Source organism: Syngnathoides biaculeatus, chromosome 3, assembly GCF_019802595.1.
Source record: "Syngnathoides biaculeatus isolate LvHL_M chromosome 3, ASM1980259v1, whole genome shotgun sequence".
NCBI lineage: Eukaryota > Metazoa > Chordata > Actinopteri > Syngnathiformes > Syngnathidae > Syngnathoides > Syngnathoides biaculeatus.
This window is the reverse complement of record NC_084642.1, coordinates 15,099,258-15,111,698: the sequence shown is the minus strand read 5'-3', so window position 1 is coordinate 15,111,698 and position 12,441 is coordinate 15,099,258. Positions and strand designations below refer to the sequence as shown.

General features: G+C 43.6%; 1 long non-coding RNA gene across 1 annotated transcript in view; it reads right to left on the bottom strand.

The window, feature by feature from the left end:
- Positions 1-208: 208 nt before the first annotated feature.
- LOC133498088 (uncharacterized) overlaps positions 209-12,441 on the bottom strand; it is a 26,868-nt gene continuing 14,635 nt past the window's right edge. Inside the window, exons 2-6 of the long non-coding RNA XR_009794184.1 lie at positions 3,937-3,974; positions 1,915-2,057; positions 1,494-1,575; positions 1,046-1,161; positions 209-911 (exon numbers count right to left, since the gene is read on the bottom strand). This is a non-coding gene — a long non-coding RNA (uncharacterized LOC133498088). The remainder of the gene's footprint in view (positions 912-1,045; positions 1,162-1,493; positions 1,576-1,914; positions 2,058-3,936; positions 3,975-12,441) is intronic.

The following is a 12,441-nucleotide window of genomic DNA, read 5'->3' as shown; positions in this document are numbered from 1 at the left end:
TAAATTAAATGTGTGCCACTTATCATAGTATAATGCGAATCTTCGCGTCCAACATAAGTCAATACAGCTCTGTATACCTTTTGACTTGAACATGATAGCAAGGGGTATGTCCTGGTATTTGTTTCCTACCTTGTTGAATCCATCCATCCATCCATCCATCCATCCATCCATCCATCCATCCATCCATCCATCCATCCATTTTCTTAGATTTTTATCCTCACAAAGGTCACGGGAGTGCTCGAGGCTATCGCAGCTGTCAACGGGCAGGAGGCACGGTACACCCCAAATCGGTTGCCAGCCAATCGCAGGTCACATAGGGACAAACAGCCGCAATCCAAATCACACCTGGGGGCAATTTGGAGTGTCCAATTAATGTTACATCTTTTTGGGATGTGGGAGGAAACCAGAGTGCCCGGAGGAAACCCACGCAGGTACGGGGAGAACATGCAAACTGCACACATGGGGGGCCGGGATTGAACCCTGGTCCTCAGAAGTGTAAGGCCAATGCTTTCCAGCTGCACCACCGTGCCGCCACCTTGATAAATCATTATCATTTTTGGGAGAATTTATGAACTTGATCAGTGTCTTCACAAACACTACCAGTGAAAATAAAAAAAGAAAAAGGAAATGTATCCAATTCAGCCCTACCCCCACCGCCCTGCCAGTTGGTTTTCAGAGGTGAGAGGGGGAAGGCTAACCTCTCACAGCTCCTCCTCCTCCATCTCTACCTGGCTTGTCTATCTCATCCACTCATTGTCTGCGCTTCACCATCTGTTTCACGGAAAGCACCTAAAGAACATCAACCCCCCACCCCTGGGAGTTAGGTGCCCCACCTGAAGTCATCGAGCTGTAGGACACCTGCAAAAAGCTTGTTTTTTTTCACACTGTAGTCCCTCCCTTTCTGGTGTTGCCTATGTGTACAGAAAAAACGTCTATTAGGCTGCTATAAACGCTTTTCCATAAGATAGACTAGATAAGCATGTGCCGTAGATGTTTTTATTTTTTTTTTTAGGATTACAAACATACTTCAGCTGTTTCAACTCACTCGTCTAGTCAAGGCTCCACCATGCAAAGTGCCGGAATTTCAAGGCTGTTTGTTACTTGGAAGGCATGTTGACAAGAGATTATTCACCGTGAAGCCGGCGTGTCTACCGCAGTGGTCTGTTGTTGTTTTTGGGAAAAACGCATAAGAATAATCTTGTTAGGAAGTTACGTGTTTTGTACGTGGCCATTTTGTGCACGGGCAAGTTGAGCAGTTCCCTGCCAGCAAATGGTGCGGTGGTGAAAAGTATTTACAAACATTCATACAAATACATTCATCCATTCATTCATTTTCCATACCGGTTATTCTTACTAGAGTTGCGGGAATCATGGAGCCTTTTACAGCTAAATTTGAGTGACAAATAGATACAAATGAGTAATATTTATTCATTCATAACCTATATAATTTAAGAAGTTAACAGTGATGTAAGAATTAAAAATAAAATACTCACCCTTTGATGAAGTATGATGGATGAGTGCCTTTGATGATATATGATGGATGAGTGGATATCAGGAGGTTCAGCTGCAGGTTGGCTAAAGTAAAAGTCACCATTTTACAAACCACTTAGTTTATAACATTTTAAACAGACAAAATGTGTAAAAATATGTTCTTTGCTATATACAGTGCTGTGAAAATTATTTGCACCCTTATCAAATTCTCATTTAATTGCATATGTCACCCCACATTAATGTTTAAGATCAAAGCAAATGTAAATCAGACAAAAATAAGCATTCTACACAAAAACATCTGAATGATGTCCAAGACCTTTACGAGGATATTCTATGGACTGAAGAGACAAAAAGTGTCTCTTTATATCTGGAGTAAATTTAACACAAGGTTTCAGAAAAAGACTATCACAGCAACAGTCATACATGGTGGTGGTGCTCTGGGGCTGCTTAACCACTTCAGGACCTGGATGACTTGCTGGGATTGGTGGAACCATGACTCCTGCGCTTAAGTAGAAAATGCTAAAGGACAATCTTCAGTCATATATTCCTTGCACCACACTTGGGTTCTGCAGCAGGACAATAATCCAAAACATACCGACCAGTCAACATCTGAATGTCTTGATAAACATAAATAAATAAATCAGTAAATAAATAAATAAAAGCTGGGATAGGCTCCAACACTCCTACGACCCTTGTGAGGATAAGCATCTCAGAAAATGGATGGATGGATGGATAAATAAGTAAATACTGGTTTTGGAGTGGCCTAATCAAAGTCTGGACACTATAATGTGTCATAACTTTAAAACGGCTGTGTGCTTGAAAAACCTACGGTCAATGTTACTGAACTAAAAAAAAAAATCTGTAAAGAAGAGTTGGCCAAAATACCCACATACTCGTTGCCATAAAAATAGAAAATTCTTGATTTAAGTTGCTGCTGCTAAGGGTGGGCCAGACCCAAGCAGCCTTTATTTTCTTGATAAATAAAATCAGAATTCTAAAATGGCCTGATGTTTACCTGTGTTATCTTTGCTGTATATACTGTGTTTGGATGATGATCTCAAACATTAAGTAGGGAAACTGTGCAAAAAAACCCCCAAAAAAGACTGATAAAAAGATTTGAATTCAGAAGCATGACATGTTAATCACTCTCCACATTGCTGCCAAGTCTAAGGCCACATTAAACCAACCAAGCAATAAATAAACAAACAAACAAACAAACAAAAGAAATGTAAAATGGTAATATTCCAGCACTACAACTGCAGAAAAGCCAGCATATTCAGCAAAAATGAAAGGAAAACACCCTTGAAAGGAAAAAAAGTTGCAACAAACTTTTACTCTTTCTGACTGGTTCCCACACACACAAATGCGTGTGTAAACATCTGTCCATCCATCCATTTTCTTAGCCGCTTATCCTCACAAGAGTGGCGGGGAGTGCTGGAGTCTATCCCAAGTGGGAGGTGGGGTACACCCTGAACTGGTTGCCAGCTGATCACAGGGTACATGGAGACAAACAGCCGTACTCACAATCATACCTAAGGGCAATTTAGAGTGTCCAATTAATGTTGCATGTTTTGGGATGTAGGAGGAAACCGGAGTGCCCGGAGAAAACCCACGCAGGCACGGGGAGATCATGCAAACTCTACACAGGCGGGTCCGAGATTGAACCCGGGACCTCAGAACTGTGAGGCTAACGCTTTCCAGCTGTGTGTAAACAGCGCTGTCTAAACAGGTTTGATTGAGATGACTTTACCGCCGCCACTTTGACACCGACTGCAGGTGTGATGCATCCTTCCACCCATCGGCATATATGAAGGGCCCAAAAAAGACAGCTATAGGAAAAACATCAGATTCCTTTCGCTTGTTTTCTAAAATAATCGTTACAAACTAATTTCATTCTGCTTGCAGAACCTTCTGGCTGGGAACATTACGCAGTAGACAACAATGAACGGTGTGTCCTGCCGAGAAAGAATCTGGTAATTGGGAGCAGGAGTGTGTATCCTTTTGAAACCACAGGGGCACCGTGTGACAGAGTGAGGCAATAAAAGTCAGACAGCCGACTACTGGAGCATTTACTGTACACCGAGGGACCAAGAACTGCTTGTGTCATTGAGCGCATGTTTAGACTGCCTTCTCCTCAATAAATACACTCAAGGTTTCAAATAAAATAAATCCAAGATGGTACTTTCGAACTGTGTGTTGAAACTGACATCACATTTGAGTTTTATTGTTTCCAGTAACAACAGGAAAATTGCCCTCTTACATGTTCTATTCATTTTCATCCATCCATTTTCTGTACTGCTTATCCTCACTAGGGTCATGGGCGTGAGGCGGTGTACACCTGCATTGATTACCAAACAATAGCAGACACATACAAACTAACAATAATTCATACGCATATTAGGGCACTAATTAGCCTAAGGGCAATTTGGTCTTCAATCAACCTACCTTGCATGTTTTCGGGATGTGGGAGGAAACCGCAGTACCTGAAGAAAACCCACACAGGTTCAGGGAGAACATGTAAACTCCACATAGGTGTCACGAGCACGGGACATGGGGTAGGAACCAAATGCAGGACTCCGAGGCAGTGACATGGTTTTTGATGGTTTTGAATACCAGGCGGAGGTCGTACACAGGTTCACATTCCAACAAGGGCAAAGGCACAAAAGCACGTGGCAGGAGGCAAGGTCCAAAAATGTGAAAATGACGTCGGATAACTACAAGGCAAAAACATGGAAAAAAACAAGACTTGAAAATATTTGGCTATGGTGGCACAGTAACACTGCGGTGTGGCAACGAGGCAAATCACTCACTTGAAGCTCGTAAATTCACGCAAAACCCACACAATGAACTGTCCGCAAGTGACACCACACACGAGGCTTAAATACACGGCACACGGCAGTGCCATGACAACGCCTCAGACAATAGGCAGGGCCGGGATTAGAACCCGGGTCTTCAGAACTCTGAGGCAAGTGTGCTTAGCAGTCCTCCACTGTGCTGCCTTCATTTTCATTTTCATGTATTTATAAGCCGCACTAACACAGTAATGTGAACGAAGTTTTTGCCCGGGGATTAATTTCGGGACAATTCCATACCTCCAACTTTATTGGAATAGTTTTGGTGTGCAAGAACCGATATTGAACTACACGTATGTACAAAATAAATAAAGAAATAAATGGCTGTAGAAAGCCAAGCAAGATGTATAGCAGCTACAAACCCCATATTCCCCCCGACTTCCTGTAAGTGCTTTGGCCAGGTGTACCAGAACCTCCAAGTAGAATCAATTCCCGTGCTCAATGTGGGCAAAGTGAAAACCCAACAGGAAAATAATGTTGCTCACAGATCACGATATTGTCACAATAGATCAGTGCTGAGGTCGCACTGCTTCAGCAAAGACGCCCCATGATCCGCTTTCTTTTGAAGCCTGATTAGTTTTGTCTCTCTCGTCCAGGTAATCACATGTGAAAGCCACACAGAGGAAGAAAGGAACCTCACAAAAGAGCTACACTTCTTCCCATCTCCGAATTTATTACCGCTCACTAGATGCCTATTCTTCGGGCAGATGACTGCAGCTGTCACATCCACAACTTGAGGGGGCTTCCAGCGGCTACGATGACTCATTAGGCCCACAGACGTCATCCTATTCAAGGCAGGTGACTTTGGAGTCGTCATCATGGTGCCACTATTCGGTGCGTTGAAATACAATCAGTGGCCACAATATTAGGTACGCGATCCAATGAGCTCCAAGAGATGTATCAAAAATTCTGCTGAGGTTTGATCTGCACAGGCAAGGATTGAACATGTTTCTTATTGTGGAGATGTTTCCAATACTTTAGTTACCTTGTTTAACTCCTAGAACAATCACATAAATATGGTCATACATGGATCTATAGTCTTGTTATATTCTGAGTAAGTTTTACGTCGTGTAGTTGCTATTATGGCTTCAAATGATACAACCAAATGTCTGGCGATATTGACAAATACATAAAGTAAATATTTGCGTCTGGCACGGTGGATCAGGTGGAAAGCGTTGGCCTCACAGTTCTGAGGTCTTGGGTTCAATCCCGGACCCACCTGTGTGGAGTTTGCATGTTCTCCGGGCACTGCGATTTCCTCCCACTTTCCAAAAACATGCAACATTAATTGCACACTCTAAATTGCCCCTAGGTGTGATTGTGAATGCGCTTGTTTGTCTCTATGTGCCCTGCGATTGGCTGGCAACCAGTTCAGGGTGTACCTTGCCTCCTGCCTGTTGACAGCTGGGATAGGCTCCACCACTCCCCACGACCCATTGTGAGGATAAGCGGCAAATGAAAATGGATGGATGGATGGATGAATATTTACCTAATAGTTTCAGTTTTTGTCCCCCACAGTGAACAGAAGATCTGAGAGAGCTGGAGCGTACGGCAATCTGAGGGAGGTCAGCAAGGAGGTCAACGGGGTGAGGTTATGAAAGGCCTTGGAGTACAGATCAGTATTTTAAATTCGAAGTGGTACTGGACAAGGAGCCACTGAAGTAGTTACAGGGCTGGAGGGATACGATGACTGAGGAGCGTCTTTGTGAAAGTACCAGCAGCAGAGTTCTAGAGAAGCTGAAGTTTTTTTTAGTGACTTGTAGGGGAGACCAGACAGGAGAGAATTGCAATAATCCATGCGGGAAGCGAAGAGGCTGTGAACAAGGATGGCAACAGTGCGTGTGTGTGTGTTGGTGGTTCGACGGAGGAAATTGATGTTTTGGAAATAAAAGTATGTAAACCATGATGTTGATGTGTGCTTTTAAGGTGAGTATCCTGTTGGGGAGTAACAAATAAAAATATACTGTACTTTGTATGTAAAATATGTATATGGACGGTCAAACATGGTCATGTCAAACAAAGCTTAATCTAGATCCGATCTGGAATGTGCGCTTGCAGCAACACAAAACGTGAAAAATCCATCCAGACTGCTTTGGTTTTGGTTTGTTTGCCAAGTGAAGCCCATCCCAGCTGACTCTGAATGGAAGTCGGGGTGCACCTTGGACTGGTCGCCAGCCAATCGCAGGGCACAAATGTCAAACAAACCTTCACTTTCACATTCAAACCTACAGACAATTTTGACCATTTGAATTCATTCATTCTAACTTTATAGGTATGTTTTAGGTATATGGGAATAATCCAAAGTACCCAGAAAAATCCACACAAACATGACCAGAACATGACTTTTGAGTTTGAGATAGATGTGCAAAACACTATCTCATGATCTCCATTTACTGTACATCCTATTCAATATGCGCAGATGACAATCAGTTTTTGTCTGTTTGTTTTGGTCATATTATACATATTTGTTAGATCAAATAATCTTTGTGAAGGCAATTTTTTTTTAAATATTACTAACCATTAACCACGTATATCCTCACCTCACTGGCTTAAGACGTAAGCTTAAGAGCCAAGGGAGCTACAAGTAGACTAGATGCTTGTAATTTCATCCTTCATAATATTTGTCTCGACTCCGTCTTCTCTGGGAAAAAAAAAAAAGTCACTGTGGAGTGGGAATTGAATGTGCCAGTCCGCTGAGCTTATCCTCATCATCTCCAGATGGGTGAGGCCCTCCCTTATGTCCTCCCCCACTCTGCACTGAGACCAGTTGCCATGGAGGAGGCTCCCATGTCTGGGATGCTACTTATAGTGTCGCTCTGTTGAGGGTCCCTTGCTACGCCCAGGGCTACCACAAGCTTAAAAAGTCTTGTGGAGGTCTACTTGTTGGACTTAAACCACATCTGGGTCATTAGTAAATATTAATGGATTTTCTCTCCCCATGAAAAGACTTTTTATGTTTTACCTAAAGGGAATAAAATGCATCCTCCATTTTATCACAGATTGTGTGTAATCATGTGTAAACAATGTACAGTGTGTATTCGAATTGAGTCATCTCAAAGGACTTCCATTTTAACTTGGTGGAAATTCTATTACAGAATGTACATTTTACTATTCATCCACCCATGCATTTTCTTTGCCGCTTATCTTCACGAGGGTCCTGGGGAGTGCTGGCGCCTATCCCACCTGTCAACATGCAGGAGGCGGGGTACACCCTGAACTGGTTGCCAGCCAATCGCAGTCGCATTCCCAATCACACCTAGGGGCAATTTAGAGTGTCCAATTAATGTTGCATGTTTTTGGGAAAAAAAAAACACGCAGACACGGGGAGAACATGCAAATTCCACACAGGTAGGCCCGGGATTGAACCCGGGTCCTCAGAACTGTGAGGCCACTGCTTTACCAGCTGTGCCGCCACCGTCCCACCACATTTTACTCCAAAATTATTATTTTTTTTGGTGGTGCTTGATGTATACCAATACAAGTTCCTCAAGATGAAACTTGGCATCTATCTTATCTGTAAAAAAAAAAAATCCTGAGGATTACCACACTAAAAAGTCACCAATAGGCAAGATTGACCCATGTAACATTAACACCACATATACAAATTTTTCGATAATTCATCGTAAGACATAATGTTCCATCCATCCATGCATCCATCTATCCATCCATCCATTTCTACCGCTTCTCCAGGTCGGGTCGTGGGGGAAGTAGCTTCAGCAGGGATACTCAAACTTCCCTTTCCCCAGCTACTTCTTCCAGCTCTTCCGAAGGGATCCCTAGGCGTTCCCAAGTGAGCTGAGAGACATAGTCTCTGCAGCGTGTCCTCGGGGTCTCTTTCCGGTGGGACATACCCGGAACACCTCACCAGGGAGGTGTCCGGGAGGCATCCGGATCAGATGCCCCAGCCACCTCATCTGGCTCCTCTCAATGCGGAGGAGTAGCAGCTCGACACTGAGGGCCTCCCAGATGACCCAACTTTTCACCCTATCTCAAAGGGAGAGCCCAGACACCCTGCGGAGGAAACTTATTTCGGCCGCTTGTATCCGGGATCTTGTTCTTTCGGTCACGACCCACAGCTGGTGTCCATAGATGAGGGTAGGAACGTAGATCGACTGGTAAATTGAGAGCTTCGCCTTTTGACTTAGCTCGTTCTTTACCACAACGGACTGATACAAAATCTGCATCACTGCAGATGCTGCACCGATCAGTCTGTTGATCTCTCGTTCCATTCCTTCCCCCACTCGTGAACAAGATACTTGAACTCCTCTACTTGGGGCAGGATCCCATCCTCGACCCAGAGAGGGCACACCAGCCTTTTCCGACTCATAATGTTCTAGTTAATGAATATTTAAAACAGTTCCCAGGTATCTTCCATGACACGCTTTCTTCAAAATACCCCGAGGTCGAGGATTACAGTCACTTTCCACTGTTAATTGTTTTGCCAAAGTTAGCCTGTTTTGAGTGGAAGGGGGCTGTCTCATGCAAGCGGACCTTATGCTGCTGAGTCGGATTTCATCAGCAAGCAACTGTGAAATGTGAAGAACACGTAAGGACAGCATGGATTGTATTTTCATTCATGCAGGCAGCCCTTCATCACCGAGGCGTTTAATTGCATTTGTCGTTTGTGTGCAGAACTGTGATGTGACGCATTAGGAGGATACGCTGTGAAACCCAAATACCCCTCAGCCCCACCACCTTGACAATTTCACTGAGCTAGAAAGTATGCGCTCGTTATCAGAAGCTAATGTTGTTGCCTAATGCTAATCTGTGCAGCCAACAAAATTCCATGGCATCTCTTTGACTGCGCATGATCCATTTTATGTTTCATTATCCAGCCATCCATTTTCTTCTCTGGTGATCCTCATGAGGATCGCGGGGAGTGCTGGAGCCTTTCCCAGCTGTCAACGGGCAGGAGGCGAGGTACAACCTGAACTGGTAGCCAGCCAATTGCAGGGCAGATTGAGACAAACAGACGCACTCACAATCACACCTAGGGGCAATTTAGAGTGTCCAATTAATGTTGCATGTTTTTGGAATGTGGGAGGAAACTGGAGTGCCCGGAAGAAACCCACGCAAGCACGGGGAGAACACGCAAACTCCACACAGGCGGGTCAGGGATTGAACACTGGACCTCAGAACTGTGAGGTCAACACTTTTACCAGCTGATCCACTGTTCCACCTGTTTCATTATTTTAAATACCCATCCATTTCGCAAGATCTCAGTTGAGCAGAAATCACTTCAGGCCTTGCTGTATGGAGATTTCATGTTTTCGCCGTGTTGTGGGTTTTCTCTCACTTCCTCACAGTTTTCCAAAGCATGCATGTTAGGTTCGATGAAGACTTTTAATCGTTCATAGGTGTGAACGTGAGAGCAAATGCTTGTTTGTTTTTGCCCGTTGGAGTCATTTGGGATAGCTCACTTGCAAACCTAATGAAAGAAAAATCCTATAGAAAATGGAAGGATGTAAAATATGGCTTTTTGTAGATTGAGGTCACCCCCCTGGCCTGTCAAATATCGCAAATCCCGACAGCAGGCGACATCTTAACGACAGATATTCTATCCTCCCAGTGACAAACCCGTAAATCGTTACAAACTATCATTCAGATGTCAAGTTAAGGTGGAATTCGAACAGTCTCTCGTGTGACTTTTAAGTGTCCAGTTGGATGCAGTAGACAGTATGAGCTAACAAGGCCAAAAACATTTACACAGTGAACCTCTGCTGCGGTAGAGTGTAGCAGACACGATGAATCAGCCTGGAGACAGTGAGTTCATTCACACAGGCAGCCTCGAGACACGCAGATAGAAAGAGAGAGAGAATGAGAGAGAGAGAGAGAGAGAGAAGAGAGAGAGAGAGAGAGAGAGAGAGAGAGAGAGAGAGAGAGAGAGAGAGAGAGAGATTTGAAAAAGAAACCCAAGACTTCTATTTTCTTTTCTTCAATCTATTTCATGCTGCGCCAGTTATGACCCAGAAATCACCCCCTTTCTTATGCTCTGGACACTGTACATTAAATAAAGACTAGAAATGGTTGCTACCGTGACAGCCATTTGAACACACAGCATCTGGACAATGTCAAGATTTAATTTTACTCTCATAATAACTTCTCATCTGGTCCACGGTTTCAACGGCGGGCGTTGTTTGCATGTCACAACGTGGTACGCACATCCAGGACTTTTTAACAAGAGCCTGTTGCATTTCGAGAAGATGTGATACACGCCTTCATTTCAGTCTTGTCAGAAAGCAGAGGCGGACGACGTTGTCTGGTGTAATTTTAGCACAAAATGAAAAGAAAAAAAAAACAGCCATCATTTTCTCCTTGGATGACCGCTCGCCTCGAAAAGAACATTCAATTAGAGCCTGGAATGTTTTACAGTGTGCAAGAAGTGTTAAAAGATACGAAGTCATACGTCGATAGTATGTTCATGCTCAGATAATATGTTAAAAATATTTTCTACACTATGAAAACTTAACAGTTGAGTACCTTTGTACAATTTCTAAATATCTAATGTTTGCCAAACTATGCGACCGTAAAGTTAAAACGTGCGATGCAAGTTCAAGTTGTTTTTGCACTCGTATGTCACTTCCAACAGTAGTGCTTTAAAAATATTGTTTCATCAAAGAGGGGGGTCTGTAACATGTATTGTGATTAATTACAAATAAATTGATTAGGAAAAAAATATGCATTTTCTGTTCCAAACAACACGGAACTTTTGTCAGGGCACAATTTCCTGGTACTCTGGTTCCATTGATACATGTGTCTTAGCTTGGCTACTTTATTGGAGGAATTCGATGAAACAGCATTGTTAGGAGTGATGGGAAATTGAAAAGTACAGAGAAGGTCAGAAGGAGCTACATTGTGTTTTTGTGGATCTAGAGAAAGCCTTTGACAGAGTACCACGAGAGGAACTGTGGTACTGCATGCGGCAGTCCGGTGTGGCAGAGAAATATGTTAGAATAGCACAGGACATGTATAAGGGCAGCAGAAGAGCGGTGAAATGTTCTGCAGGTGTGTCTGAAAAATTTAAGGTGGAGGTGGGACTGCACCAGGGATCAGTTCTGAGGCCCTTCCTGTTTGCTGTGGTAATGGATAGGCTGACAGATGAGGTTAGACTGGAATCCCCTTGGACCATGATGTTCGCAGAGGATATTGTGATATGCAGTAAAAGCAGGGAGCAGTCAGAGGAACAATTAGAAAGATGGAGGCACACACTGGAAAGGAGAGGAATCAAAATTAGCCGAAGTAAAACAGAATATATGTGCGTGAATGAGAGGGGCAGTGGGGGAAGAGGGAAGCTCCAGGGAGAAGAGATAGCGAGGGTGGACGACTTCAAATACTTCGTATCAACAATACAGAGTAATGGAGAGTGTGCTAAGGAAGTGAAGAAACGGATCCAAGCGGGGTGGAACAGTTGGCGGAAGGTGTCTGGTGTTCTATGTAACAGAAGAGTCTCCGCGAGGATGAAGGGCAAAGTTTATAAAACATTGATGAGGCTGGCCATGATGTACGGATTAGAGACGGTGGCACTTAAGAGACAACAGGAAGCAGAACTGGAGGTAGCAGAAATGAAGATGCTGAGGTTCTCGCTTGGAGTGAACAGGTTGGATAGGATTAGAAATGATCTCATTCGAGGGACAACCAAAGGCTGGATGTTTTGGAGAGAAGGTTCAAGACAGCAGACTTCGATGGTTTGGACGTGTTCAGAGGTGAGAGAGTGACTATATTGGTAGATAGGTGCTGAGGATGGAGCTGCCAGGCAAAAGAGCGAGAGGAAGACCAAAGAAAAGGTTGATGGATGTTGTGAGGGAAGACATCAGGACAGCGGGTGTTAGAGAGGAAGATGCACGAGATATAGTAGGCTTAGATGGAAAATGATGACACACTGTGGCGACCCCTATCGGGACAAGCCGAAAGGTAAAGAAGAAGTAGTTAGGAGTGATGGAAAGTAAATTCTTTTTTTTTTTTAAGTGGGGAAAAAAGAACCCACTCAGCAGTGTTGATGAGCGTGATTTTGTCAAAACTGTGCAAAAAAGTATTTTCATACCACTGAAGAACTTCTACCCAATGACGTAATCCTACTTTTCAACTACCACACAGAAAT